At 62.4% G+C, this 14,045-nt stretch overlaps 4 pseudogenes; all 4 read left to right on the top strand.

Moving 5' to 3' along the window:
* The first annotated feature begins 404 nt into the window (after positions 1 to 404).
* Positions 405 to 523, top strand: LOC142870160 (uncharacterized; annotated as a pseudogene).
* Positions 524 to 4,350: 3,827 nt separating this feature from the next.
* Positions 4,351 to 4,469, top strand: LOC142870135 (uncharacterized; annotated as a pseudogene).
* A 3,826-nt stretch (positions 4,470 to 8,295) lies between these two features.
* On the top strand, positions 8,296 to 8,414 carry LOC142870134 (uncharacterized; annotated as a pseudogene).
* Positions 8,415 to 12,244: 3,830 nt separating this feature from the next.
* Positions 12,245 to 12,363, top strand: LOC142870133 (uncharacterized; annotated as a pseudogene).
* Positions 12,364 to 14,045: the final 1,682 nt, after the last annotated feature.

Here is a 14,045-nt window from a genome sequence, read left to right as displayed (position 1 = left end):
TGGCTGGGGTCAAAGGGCGAGCGCCCCGCCCCTCCCGCCCGTGCGCAGTCTGCGGCCCCGGCGCGCTGGGGGTGGGGGGCGGGGAGGTGAAGGAGGCCAGGCGAGGAGAGGAGGGGGGCTTGAAGGTCTCCACCTGGGCGGGTCCAGCCGTGGAGGCGCATCTTGTGTGAGTGTGAGTGAGTGAGTGAGTGTGAGTGTGAGTGTGTGTGTGTACAGAGACAGCCCCCAACCCCGGCCCGCCGCTCCCTGCCCGCCCCGCCTGTCACCCCCCGTCCCTCGGAGCCCGCGGGACCCGGCCGGCGAACTCAACAGGCCCGACCCGGCGCGGGGCCTGGGGCGGGAGGAGGCGGCGGGGAAGCGCAGAGAGGCTCGGCTTCTTGAGCGGGGCAGGGGCGCCCTCCGCCGTCCACGGCCACACCACCCCGAACGCGCCCGATCCCGTCTAGTCTCGGAAGCTAAGCAGGGTCGGGCCTGGTTAGAACTTGGATGGGAGACCGCCCGGGAATACCGGGTGCCGTAGGCTTCTTCTTTTTTTTTTTTGCCTCTGGTTCTGTCGCGTTTCTGGGAGTGCGGGGGCGGCCCGGGGTGGGGGTGACCCCCACCCTCAGCGCCCGCCGCGGTGCCTGGCGCCCCAGCCCGCGCCGTTGGGCCTCCTCTTGTCCCGAGCCGTGACACCGCCGCCACGCGGCAGCATGCGTGGCTTCTGGACAGTCAGGTCTCAGACCAAAGGTCTGCTCTGTGGGAGCCGACACGCTGGAGGAAACCTTGAGAGTCTGAGAGGGGAGGGAGTTCCAGAAGAAGGCCAGGATGTCATTTTGAGGGAGTATGTGACCAGAACTCCTCCCGTTGCTTTTGGGGTTCTATGGGCTACACGTAGGAATCTTTGGTGGTGGCACCTGATGTTCGGGGATCCGGAGTCACACCCAGACCTGCTCCACAGGCCTCCTTTTACTTTTCTCTTCGGATTCATTTTTTTTTTTTTTTTTTTTGAGACAGAGTCTCGGTTTGTTGCCCAGGCTAGAGTGAGTGCCGTGGCGTTAGCCTAGCTCACAGCAACTTCAAACTCCTGGGCTCGAGTGATCCTTCTGCCTCAGCCTCCAGGGTAGCTGGGACTGCAGGCATGCGCCACCATGCCCCGCTAATTTTTTATATATATATCAGTTGGCCAATTAATTTCTTTCTATTTATAGTAGAGACGGGGTCTCGCTCTTGCTCAGGCTGGTTTTGAACTCCTGACCTTGAGCAATCCGCCCGCCTCGGCCTCCCAAGAGCTAGGATTACAGGCGTGAGCCACAGCGCCCGGCCGGATTCATTATTTTTAAAAAGTGTCTCTTATCTCTATTATTGCATTTTCTTTTCTCTCTCTTTTCAAGCAGATGATGGGAGTCCAAGTATTAAGGTGACATGTGTTGCCCGTGCCCCCCTCCCCCCCCCCGTGTTCTTATTCATTTACCTCTCATGTTGTTCCAGCATATTGTGGGGGCACCAATGTTAAGGTCGGGTGCGTTGCCCTCTCCCAGCCTCCCCCCTCGGGTCAGAGCTTCAAGTGCGCCCATCCCCCAGTCGGTGCGTACCCACCCCATTCCTAATGGATGTGTATGCCCATCCCCTCCCCCCACCCGCCCGACACCCACCCGAAGAAGGTGATTCCTCTGTGTCCACTTAGGTGTCCATCGGTTCGTACCCATTTGCTGGTGAGCGCGAGCACGTGGTGCTCGTGTGTCCATTCTTGGGATACTTGGCTTACTGGAACGGGTTCCAGCTCTGGCCAGGAGAACCACGAGAGGTGCCCCCTCACCGCTGCTCCTCATAGCCGAATAGCACTCCGTGGTGTCCACGCGCCACATTTTATTTACCCACTCGTGGGTCGATGGGCACTCGGGTGGCTTCCAGGTCTTTGCGATTGTGACTTGTGCCCTGACACTAACCCTAACCCTTACCCAGCCCGTCTCCTCCACGGCCCCTGCCTGACTGACTCCTTCCCGCCCGGCCTATCACCTGTCACCGTCCTCTGCCCCTGCCTGACACGCTCGTCCCCGCCCGGGCCGTCACCGTCCTCGGCCCCTGCCTGACGGGGCTCCTCCGTCGCCTGGGCCTTCCAAGGGCTTGGTGTGGACGCTGGTTCCAGGACGCCCTCCCAGGAACCCGGTAGCAGGGCGGCCGCAGCGTCTCGTGCAACCCAACCGTCCGCCGGCTGGCCGCCGTCGCTAAGTGGCCTGCGGGGGACGTGCTCCCGCTGTGCCGTGGGGGCCCAGCCTGGTGTCTTCTCTGAGGCCCCGCGGCTGCCGCTCCCCGCAAGGGGAGAGCCGCGGAGGTGGGGACCGCCTCCTCATGGGGACGTATACCCAGCTCTCCACGTCGGATTCCGGGGCTCTCTGTCCTGCCAGAAGGCCCAGCTGGCCTGCGGGTCCTTAGAGTGGCAAAAACATCCGAAAACTGAGATTGAGGGTCCGGTGGGTGTCTGCACTTTTGTGCTGGGCACCCCAGGGAGGCCCGGGGGCTGGCTGGACAACGTGGTCTGCTGGGCTGGGGGGGGGGTTTGGAGGAGCAACTGATGCCCTTTGCACTTTGGGTAGCAAGTGTCTGAGGTGTCTCTGGGCCCTGTGCCATGTGGGGGCGGGGGCGGGGTGGGAGGAGGAGGAGGAGGAGGAGGAGGAGGAGGAGGAGGTGGGAAGGGCCGTGGCCTGCAGTGGTGTTCCCCGGGGTGGCACAGCATGTGGCTTCTTCCACGGGATGCTTGGCCTGGGCTCCCTGCACCTGGGCCTTTGGAGGACTGGCCCTGTGCTTGCCAACACTTCCTGCAGGGACCCAGAGCTGGGAGGTTGCATCTCTCAGCCCTGGGTCGGGCAGAGCCCCAGCGGGCCATGCCCACAACCTCTCTCAGCAGGGGTCCCCCAGAAGGCTCCTTTGGGACCAGGATTCTCTTGCGGGTGACTCTTTAAGGTCTGGCCCCTGGATGGAGGGGCACCAGGAGTAGAGGAGCAGGAAGGGGAAGGGGGTGGCCATGCGAGGGGACACTTTCAGGCCAAGTCCCAGCTTCAGTCTGATCCTCCTGGGAACCCCGGGGTGGACATCACACCTCCTGGTTGCCCCGCTCTGAGACAAGGAGCCGGGCTTCGCATTCCCACAGCAGCCAGTCGTGGGCTGAGGACACCTGGGGCGTTGGGAACTCCCTGGCTTCTCCTTGGTTTAACATCTGGAGCTGCTTGTGAATTGTGCCGCCACACACACCCGAGTGCAGGTGTCTTCTGCACAGACTGCGGGCCTCGCTCTTCTGAGTGCCGCTAGCTCGCGACCCACCCACTGGTGAACCTGGTCAGGGTACTTTCTCTCAGGGGCAGACTCTGATCCGGGCGGGCTACCGGTGTCTCTGTTTGCTCCTTTCTTTCTTCCACTTCGGGAAAGGCTTCCTTACTGGGTGTGGAAATCTCCTATGCCTTTCCTCGCCTATTCTGTCAGCTCTAAAATTCTCTTTCGGTTGCCACCCTCACAGATGGATTAGGAAACTCTTTGCGGTGCACTCATTAGTGAAATGACCTCAATGACGCTGGAATCCAATATCTAATGGCCGATTTTTAGCGAGTCCACACGCCAGGGTGGTTGGGGTCCAGTGCAGCCCCGGCCAGGCCCAGGCCCCTTGGACTGGGCCACAGGAGGACACAGAGGAGGGTCCCGGCCCCCACGGTAGCGGTGCGGGCAGTTCTCCAAGGGCTTGGGTGTTTTCCAGAGGGAGGAGATGGAGGGGACTGATTTCTTCAGCGCCCCACAAACCACGCCACCCCACCCCACCCCACCCATGGGACACATCCCGAGAGAGAGAGACGCCCCATACACTGGCTCCCCTCCCCCGTGCGCTGTGCCCCAGCCCTGGCCCGGGGGAATAGGCGGCCGCCGGGCCACAGGGTGGGGGGCGCAGCTGAAAGGGGTTGTGGGGGAGGGCCGCCCCTGGCTGGGGTCAAAGGGCGAGCGCCCCGCCCCTCCCGCCCGTGCGCAGTCTGCGGCCCCGGCGCGCTGGGGGTGGGGGGCGGGGAGGTGAAGGAGGCCAGGCGAGGAGAGGAGGGGGGCTTGAAGGTCTCCACCTGGGCGGGTCCAGCCGTGGAGGCGCATCTTGTGTGAGTGTGAGTGAGTGAGTGAGTGTGAGTGTGAGTGTGTGTGTGTACAGAGACAGCCCCCAACCCCGGCCCGCCGCTCCCTGCCCGCCCCGCCTGTCACCCCCCGTCCCTCGGAGCCCGCGGGACCCGGCCGGCGAACTCAACAGGCCCGACCCGGCGCGGGGCCTGGGGCGGGAGGAGGCGGCGGGGAAGCGCAGAGAGGCTCGGCTTCTTGAGCGGGGCAGGGGCGCCCTCCGCCGTCCACGGCCACACCACCCCGAACGCGCCCGATCCCGTCTGGTCTCGGAAGCTAAGCAGGGTCGGGCCTGGTTAGAACTTGGATGGGAGACCGCCCGGGAATACCGGGTGCCGTAGGCTTCTTCTTTTTTTTTTTTGCCTCTGGTTCTGTCGCGTTTCTGGGAGTGCGGGGGCGGCCCGGGGTGGGGGTGACCCCCACCCTCAGCGCCCGCCGCGGTGCCTGGCGCCCCAGCCCGCGCCGTTGGGCCTCCTCTTGTCCCGAGCCGTGACACCGCCGCCACGCGGCAGCATGCGTGGCTTCTGGACAGTCAGGTCTCAGACCAAAGGTCTGCTCTGTGGGAGCCGACACGCTGGAGGAAACCTTGAGAGTCTGAGAGGGGAGGGAGTTCCAGAAGAAGGCCAGGATGTCATTTTGAGGGAGTATGTGACCAGAACTCCTCCCGTTGCTTTTGGGGTTCTATGGGCTACACGTAGGAATCTTTGGTGGTGGCACCTGATGTTCGGGGATCCGGAGTCACACCCAGACCTGCTCCACAGGCCTCCTTTTACTTTTCTCTTCGGATTCATTTTTTTTTTTTTTTTTTTTTTGAGACAGAGTCTCGGTTTGTTGCCCAGGCTAGAGTGAGTGCCGTGGCGTTAGCCTAGCTCACAGCAACTTCAAACTCCTGGGCTCGAGTGATCCTTCTGCCTCAGCCTCCAGGGTAGCTGGGACTGCAGGCATGCGCCACCATGCCCCGCTAATTTTTTATATATATATCAGTTGGCCAATTAATTTCTTTCTATTTATAGTAGAGACGGGGTCTCGCTCTTGCTCAGGCTGGTTTTGAACTCCTGACCTTGAGCAATCCGCCCGCCTCGGCCTCCCAAGAGCTAGGATTACAGGCGTGAGCCACAGCGCCCGGCCGGATTCATTATTTTTAAAAAGTGTCTCTTATCTCTATTATTGCATTTTCTTTTCTCTCTCTTTTCAAGCAGATGATGGGAGTCCAAGTATTAAGGTGACATGTGTTGCCCGTGCCCCCCTCCCCCCCCGTGTTCTTATTCATTTACCTCTCATGTTGTTCCAGCATATTGTGGGGGCACCAATGTTAAGGTCGGGTGCGTTGCCCTCTCCCAGCCTCCCCCCTCGGGTCAGAGCTTCAAGTGCGCCCATCCCCCAGTCGGTGCGTACCCACCCCATTCCTAATGGATGTGTATGCCCATCCCCTCCCCCCACCCGCCCGACACCCACCCGAAGAAGGTGATTCCTCTGTGTCCACTTAGGTGTCCATCGGTTCGTACCCATTTGCTGGTGAGCGCGAGCACGTGGTGCTCGTGTGTCCATTCTTGGGATACTTGGCTTACTGGAACGGGTTCCAGCTCTGGCCAGGAGAACCACGAGAGGTGCCCCCTCACCGCTGCTCCTCATAGCCGAATAGCACTCCGTGGTGTCCACGCGCCACATTTTATTTACCCACTCGTGGGTCGATGGGCACTCGGGTGGCTTCCAGGTCTTTGCGATTGTGACTTGTGCCCTGACACTAACCCTAACCCTTACCCAGCCCGTCTCCTCCACGGCCCCTGCCTGACTGACTCCTTCCCGCCCGGCCTATCACCTGTCACCGTCCTCTGCCCCTGCCTGACACGCTCGTCCCCGCCCGGGCCGTCACCGTCCTCGGCCCCTGCCTGACGGGGCTCCTCCGTCGCCTGGGCCTTCCAAGGGCTTGGTGTGGACGCTGGTTCCAGGACGCCCTCCCAGGAACCCGGTAGCAGGGCGGCCGCAGCGTCTCGTGCAACCCAACCGTCCGCCGGCTGGCCGCCGTCGCTAAGTGGCCTGCGGGGGACGTGCTCCCGCTGTGCCGTGGGGGCCCAGCCTGGTGTCTTCTCTGAGGCCCCGCGGCTGCCGCTCCCCGCAAGGGGAGAGCCGCGGAGGTGGGGACCGCCTCCTCATGGGGACGTATACCCAGCTCTCCACGTCGGATTCCGGGGCTCTCTGTCCTGCCAGAAGGCCCAGCTGGCCTGCGGGTCCTTAGAGTGGCAAAAACATCCGAAAACTGAGATTGAGGGTCCGGTGGGTGTCTGCACTTTTGTGCTGGGCACCCCAGGGAGGCCCGGGGGCTGGCTGGACAACGTGGTCTGCTGGGCTGGGGGGGGGGTTTGGAGGAGCAACTGATGCCCTTTGCACTTTGGGTAGCAAGTGTCTGAGGTGTCTCTGGGCCCTGTGCCATGTGGGGGCGGGGGCGGGGTGGGAGGAGGAGGAGGAGGAGGAGGAGGAGGAGGAGGAGGTGGGAAGGGCCGTGGCCTGCAGTGGTGTTCCCCGGGGTGGCACAGCATGTGGCTTCTTCCACGGGATGCTTGGCCTGGGCTCCCTGCACCTGGGCCTTTGGAGGACTGGCCCTGTGCTTGCCAACACTTCCTGCAGGGACCCAGAGCTGGGAGGTTGCATCTCTCAGCCCTGGGTCGGGCAGAGCCCCAGCGGGCCATGCCCACAACCTCTCTCAGCAGGGGTCCCCCAGAAGGCTCCTTTGGGACCAGGATTCTCTTGCGGGTGACTCTTTAAGGTCTGGCCCCTGGATGGAGGGGCACCAGGAGTAGAGGAGCAGGAAGGGGAAGGGGGTGGCCATGCGAGGGGACACTTTCAGGCCAAGTCCCAGCTTCAGTCTGATCCTCCTGGGAACCCCGGGGTGGACATCACACCTCCTGGTTGCCCCGCTCTGAGACAAGGAGCCGGGCTTCGCATTCCCACAGCAGCCAGTCGTGGGCTGAGGACACCTGGGGCGTTGGGAACTCCCTGGCTTCTCCTTGGTTTAACATCTGGAGCTGCTTGTGAATTGTGCCGCCACACACACCCGAGTGCAGGTGTCTTCTGCACAGACTGCGGGCCTCGCTCTTCTGAGTGCCGCAGCTCGCGACCCACCCACTGGTGAACCTGGTCAGGGTACTTTCTCTCAGGGGCAGACTCTGATCCGGGCGGGCTACCGGTGTCTCTGTTTGCTCCTTTCTTTCTTCCACTTCGGGAAAGGCTTCCTTACTGGGTGTGGAAATCTCCTATGCCTTTCCTCGCCTATTCTGTCAGCTCTAAAATTCTCTTTCGGTTGCCACCCTCACAGATGGATTAGGAAACTCTTTGCGGTGCACTCATTAGTGAAATGACCTCAATGACGCTGGAATCCAATATCTAATGGCCGATTTTTAGCGAGTCCACACGCCAGGGTGGTTGGGGTCCAGTGCAGCCCCGGCCAGGCCCAGGCCCCTTGGACTGGGCCACAGGAGGACACAGAGGAGGGTCCCGGCCCCCACGGTAGCGGTGCGGGCAGTTCTCCAAGGGCTTGGGTGTTTTCCAGAGGGAGGAGATGGAGGGGACTGATTTCTTCAGCGCCCCACAAACCACGCCACCCCACCCCACCCCACCCATGGGACACATCCCGAGAGAGAGAGACGCCCCATACACTGGCTCCCCTCCCCCGTGCGCTGTGCCCCAGCCCTGGCCCGGGGGAATAGGCGGCCGCCGGGCCACAGGGTGGGGGGCGCAGCTGAAAGGGGTTGTGGGGGAGGGCCGCCCCTGGCTGGGGTCAAAGGGCGAGCGCCCCGCCCCTCCCGCCCGTGCGCAGTCTGCGGCCCCGGCGCGCTGGGGGTGGGGGGCGGGGAGGTGAAGGAGGCCAGGCGAGGAGAGGAGGGGGGCTTGAAGGTCTCCACCTGGGCGGGTCCAGCCGTGGAGGCGCATCTTGTGTGAGTGTGAGTGAGTGAGTGAGTGTGAGTGTGAGTGTGTGTGTGTACAGAGACAGCCCCCAACCCCGGCCCGCCGCTCCCTGCCCGCCCCGCCTGTCACCCCCCGTCCCTCGGAGCCCGCGGGACCCGGCCGGCGAACTCAACAGGCCCGACCCGGCGCGGGGCCTGGGGCGGGAGGAGGCGGCGGGGAAGCGCAGAGAGGCTCGGCTTCTTGAGCGGGGCAGGGGCGCCCTCCGCCGTCCACGGCCACACCACCCCGAACGCGCCCGATCCCGTCTGGTCTCGGAAGCTAAGCAGGGTCGGGCCTGGTTAGAACTTGGATGGGAGACCGCCCGGGAATACCGGGTGCCGTAGGCTTCTTCTTTTTTTTTTTTGCCTCTGGTTCTGTCGCGTTTCTGGGAGTGCGGGGGCGGCCCGGGGTGGGGGTGACCCCCACCCTCAGCGCCCGCCGCGGTGCCTGGCGCCCCAGCCCGCGCCGTTGGGCCTCCTCTTGTCCCGAGCCGTGACACCGCCGCCACGCGGCAGCATGCGTGGCTTCTGGACAGTCAGGTCTCAGACCAAAGGTCTGCTCTGTGGGAGCCGACACGCTGGAGGAAACCTTGAGAGTCTGAGAGGGGAGGGAGTTCCAGAAGAAGGCCAGGATGTCATTTTGAGGGAGTATGTGACCAGAACTCCTCCCGTTGCTTTTGGGGTTCTATGGGCTACACGTAGGAATCTTTGGTGGTGGCACCTGATGTTCGGGGATCCGGAGTCACACCCAGACCTGCTCCACAGGCCTCCTTTTACTTTTCTCTTCGGATTCATTTTTTTTTTTTTTTTTTTTTGAGACAGAGTCTCGGTTTGTTGCCCAGGCTAGAGTGAGTGCCGTGGCGTTAGCCTAGCTCACAGCAACTTCAAACTCCTGGGCTCGAGTGATCCTTCTGCCTCAGCCTCCAGGGTAGCTGGGACTGCAGGCATGCGCCACCATGCCCCGCTAATTTTTTATATATATATCAGTTGGCCAATTAATTTCTTTCTATTTATAGTAGAGACGGGGTCTCGCTCTTGCTCAGGCTGGTTTTGAACTCCTGACCTTGAGCAATCCGCCCGCCTCGGCCTCCCAAGAGCTAGGATTACAGGCGTGAGCCACAGCGCCCGGCCGGATTCATTATTTTTAAAAAGTGTCTCTTATCTCTATTATTGCATTTTCTTTTCTCTCTCTTTTCAAGCAGATGATGGGAGTCCAAGTATTAAGGTGACATGTGTTGCCCGTGCCCCCCTCCCCCCCCCCGTGTTCTTATTCATTTACCTCTCATGTTGTTCCAGCATATTGTGGGGGCACCAATGTTAAGGTCGGGTGCGTTGCCCTCTCCCAGCCTCCCCCCTCGGGTCAGAGCTTCAAGTGCGCCCATCCCCCAGTCGGTGCGTACCCACCCCATTCCTAATGGATGTGTATGCCCATCCCCTCCCCCCACCCGCCCGACACCCACCCGAAGAAGGTGATTCCTCTGTGTCCACTTAGGTGTCCATCGGTTCGTACCCATTTGCTGGTGAGCGCGAGCACGTGGTGCTCGTGTGTCCATTCTTGGGATACTTGGCTTACTGGAACGGGTTCCAGCTCTGGCCAGGAGAACCACGAGAGGTGCCCCCTCACCGCTGCTCCTCATAGCCGAATAGCACTCCGTGGTGTCCACGCGCCACATTTTATTTACCCACTCGTGGGTCGATGGGCACTCGGGTGGCTTCCAGGTCTTTGCGATTGTGACTTGTGCCCTGACACTAACCCTAACCCTTACCCAGCCCGTCTCCTCCACGGCCCCTGCCTGACTGACTCCTTCCCGCCCGGCCTATCACCTGTCACCGTCCTCTGCCCCTGCCTGACACGCTCGTCCCCGCCCGGGCCGTCACCGTCCTCGGCCCCTGCCTGACGGGGCTCCTCCGTCGCCTGGGCCTTCCAAGGGCTTGGTGTGGACGCTGGTTCCAGGACGCCCTCCCAGGAACCCGGTAGCAGGGCGGCCGCAGCGTCTCGTGCAACCCAACCGTCCGCCGGCTGGCCGCCGTCGCTAAGTGGCCTGCGGGGGACGTGCTCCCGCTGTGCCGTGGGGGCCCAGCCTGGTGTCTTCTCTGAGGCCCCGCGGCTGCCGCTCCCCGCAAGGGGATAGCCGCGGAGGTGGGGACCGCCTCCTCATGGGGACGTACACCCAGCTCTCCACGTCGGATTCCGGGGCTCTCTGTCCTGCCAGAAGGCCCAGCTGGCCTGCGGGTCCTTAGAGTGGCAAAAACATCCGAAAACTGAGATTGAGGGTCCGGTGGGTGTCTGCACTTTTGTGCTGGGCACCCCAGGGAGGCCCGGGGGCTGGCTGGACAACGTGGTCTGCTGGGCTGGGGGGGGGGGTTGGAGGAGCAACTGATGCCCTTTGCACTTTGGGTAGCAAGTGTCTGAGGTGTCTCTGGGCCCTGTGCCATGTGGGGGCGGGGGCGGGGTGGGAGGAGGAGGAGGAGGAGGAGGAGGAGGAGGAGGAGGTGGGAAGGGCCGTGGCCTGCAGTGGTGTTCCCCGGGGTGGCACAGCATGTGGCTTCTTCGACGGGATGCTTGGCCTGGGCTCCCTGCACCTGGGCCTTTGGAGGACTGGCCCTGTGCTTGCCAACACTTCCTGCAGGGACCCAGAGCTGGGAGGTTGCATCTCTCAGCCCTGGGTCGGGCAGAGCCCCAGCGGGCCATGCCCACAACCTCTCTCAGCAGGGGTCCCCCAGAAGGCTCCTTTGGGACCAGGATTCTCTTGCGGGTGACTCTTTAAGGTCTGGCCCCTGGATGGAGGGGCACCAGGAGTAGAGGAGCAGGAAGGGGAAGGGGGTGGCCATGCGAGGGGACACTTTCAGGCCAAGTCCCAGCTTCAGTCTGATCCTCCTGGGAACCCCGGGGTGGACATCACACCTCCTGGTTGCCCCGCTCTGAGACAAGGAGCCGGGCTTCGCATTCCCACAGCAGCCAGTCGTGGGCTGAGGACACCTGGGGCGTTGGGAACTCCCTGGCTTCTCCTTGGTTTAACATCTGGAGCTGCTTGTGAATTGTGCCGCCACACACACCCGAGTGCAGGTGTCTTCTGCACAGACTGCGGGCCTCGCTCTTCTGAGTGCCGCTAGCTCGCCACCCACCCACTGGTGAACCTGGTCAGGGTACTTTCTCTCAGGGGCAGACTCTGATCCGGGCGGGCTACCGGTGTCTCTGTTTGCTCCTTTCTTTCTTCCACTTCGGGAAAGGCTTCCTTACTGGGTGTGGAAATCTCCTATGCCTTTCCTCGCCTATTCTGTCAGCTCTAAAATTCTCTTTCGGTTGCCACCCTCACAGATGGATTAGGAAACTCTTTGCGGTGCACTCATTAGTGAAATGACCTCAATGACGCTGGAATCCAATATCTAATGGCCGATTTTTAGCGAGTCCACACGCCAGGGTGGTTGGGGTCCAGTGCAGCCCCGGCCAGGCCCAGGCCCCTTGGACTGGGCCACAGGAGGACACAGAGGAGGGTCCCGGCCCCCACGGTAGCGGTGCGGGCAGTTCTCCAAGGGCTTGGGTGTTTTCCAGAGGGAGGAGATGGAGGGGACTGATTTCTTCAGCGCCCCACAAACCACGCCACCCCACCCCACCCCACCCATGGGACACATCCCGAGAGAGAGAGAGACGCCCCATACACTGGCTCCCCTCCCCCGTGCGCTGTGCCCCAGCCCTGGCCCGGGGGAATAGGCGGCCGCCGGGCCACAGGGTGGGGGGCGCAGCTGAAAGGGGTTGTGGGGGAGGGCCGCCCCTGGCTGGGGTCAAAGGGCGAGCGCCCCGCCCCTCCCGCCCGTGCGCAGTCTGCGGCCCCGGCGCGCTGGGGGTGGGGGGCGGGGAGGTGAAGGAGGCCAGGCGAGGAGAGGAGGGGGGCTTGAAGGTCTCCACCTTGGCGGGTCCAGCCGTGGAGGCGCATCTTGTGTGAGTGTGAGTGAGTGAGTGAGTGTGAGTGTGAGTGTGTGTGTGTACAGAGACAGCCCCCAACCCCGGCCCGCCGCTCCCTGGCCGCCCCGCCTGTCACCCCCCGTCCCTCGGAGCCCGCGGGACCCGGCCGGCGAACTCAACAGGCCCGACCCGGCGCGGGGCCTGGGGCGGGAGGAGGCGGCGGGGAAGCGCAGAGAGGCTCGGCTTCTTGAGCGGGGCAGGGGCGCCCTCCGCCGTCCACGGCCACACCACCCCGAACGCGCCCGATCCCGTCTGGTCTCGGAAGCTAAGCAGGGTCGGGCCTGGTTAGAACTTGGATGGGAGACCGCCCGGGAATACCGGGTGCCGTAGGCTTCTTCTTTTTTTTTTTTGCCTCTGGTTCTGTTGCGTTTCTGGGAGTGCGGGGGCGGCCCGGGGTGGGGGTGACCCCCACCCTCAGCGCCCGCCGCGGTGCCTGGCGCCCCAGCCCGCGCCGTTGGGCCTCCTCTTGTCCCGAGCCGTGACACCGCCGCCACGCGGCAGCATGCGTGGCTTCTGGACAGTCAGGTCTCAGACCAAAGGTCTGCTCTGTGGGAGCCGACACGCTGGAGGAAACCTTGAGAGTCTGAGAGGGGAGGGAGTTCCAGAAGAAGGCCAGGATGTCATTTTGAGGGAGTATGTGACCAGAACTCCTCCCGTTGCTTTTGGGGTTCTATGGGCTACACGTAGGAATCTTTGGTGGTGGCACCTGATGTTCGGGGATCCGGAGTCACACCCAGACCTGCTCCACAGGCCTCCTTTTACTTTTCTCTTCGGATTCATTTTTTTTTTTTTTTTTTTTTGAGACAGAGTCTCGGTTTGTTGCCCAGGCTAGAGTGAGTGCCGTGGCGTCAGCCTAGCTCACAGCAACTTCAAACTCCTGGGCTCGAGTGATCCTTCTGCCTCAGCCTCCAGGGTAGCTGGGACTGCAGGCATGCGCCACCATGCCCCGCTAATTTTTTATATATATATCAGTTGGCCAATTAATTTCTTTCTATTTATAGTAGAGACGGGGTCTCGCTCTTGCTCAGGCTGGTTTTGAACTCCTGACCTTGAGCAATCCGCCCGCCTCGGCCTCCCAAGAGCTAGGATTACAGGCGTGAGCCACAGCGCCCGGCCGGATTCATTATTTTTAAAAAGTGTCTCTTATCTCTATTATTGCATTTTCTTTTCTCTCTCTTTTCAAGCAGATGATGGGAGTCCAAGTATTAAGGTGACATGTGTTGCCCGTGCCCCCCTCCCCCCCCCCGTGTTCTTATTCATTTACCTCTCATGTTGTTCCAGCATATTGTGGGGGCACCAATGTTAAGGTCGGGTGCGTTGCCCTCTCCCAGCCTCCCCCCTCGGGTCAGAGCTTCAAGTGCGCCCATCCCCCAGTCGGTGCGTACCCACCCCATTCCTAATGGATGTGTATGCCCATCCCCTCCCCCCACCCGCCCGACACCCACCCGAAGAAGGTGATTCCTCTGTGTCCACTTAGGTGTCCATCGGTTCGTACCCATTTGCTGGTGAGCGCGAGCACGTGGTGCTCGTGTGTCCATTCTTGGGATACTTGGCTTACTGGAACGGGTTCCAGCTCTGGCCAGGAGAACCACGAGAGGTGCCCCCTCACCGCTGCTCCTCATAGCCGAATAGCACTCCGTGGTGTCCACGCGCCACATTTTATTTACCCACTCGTGGGTCGATGGGCACTCGGGTGGCTTCCAGGTCTTTGCGATTGTGACTTGTGCCCTGACACTAACCCTAACCCTTACCCAGCCCGTCTCCTCCACGGCCCCTGCCTGACTGACTCCTTCCCGCCCGGCCTATCACCTGTCACCGTCCTCTGCCCCTGCCTGACACGCTCGTCCCCGCCCGGGCCGTCACCGTCCTCGGCCCCTGCCTGACGGGGCTCCTCCGTCGCCTGGGCCTTCCAAGGGCTTGGTGTGGACGCTGGTTCCAGGACGCCCTCCCAGGAACCCGGTAGCAGGGCGGCCGCAGCGTCTCGTGCAACCCAACCGTCCGCCGGCTGGCCGCCG

This window comes from Microcebus murinus, chromosome 3 (assembly GCF_040939455.1).
Source record: "Microcebus murinus isolate Inina chromosome 3, M.murinus_Inina_mat1.0, whole genome shotgun sequence".
Taxonomy (NCBI): domain Eukaryota; kingdom Metazoa; phylum Chordata; class Mammalia; order Primates; family Cheirogaleidae; genus Microcebus; species Microcebus murinus.
The sequence above is the reverse complement of the archived record's forward strand: the minus strand, read 5'-3'. Positions and strand labels throughout refer to the sequence as shown.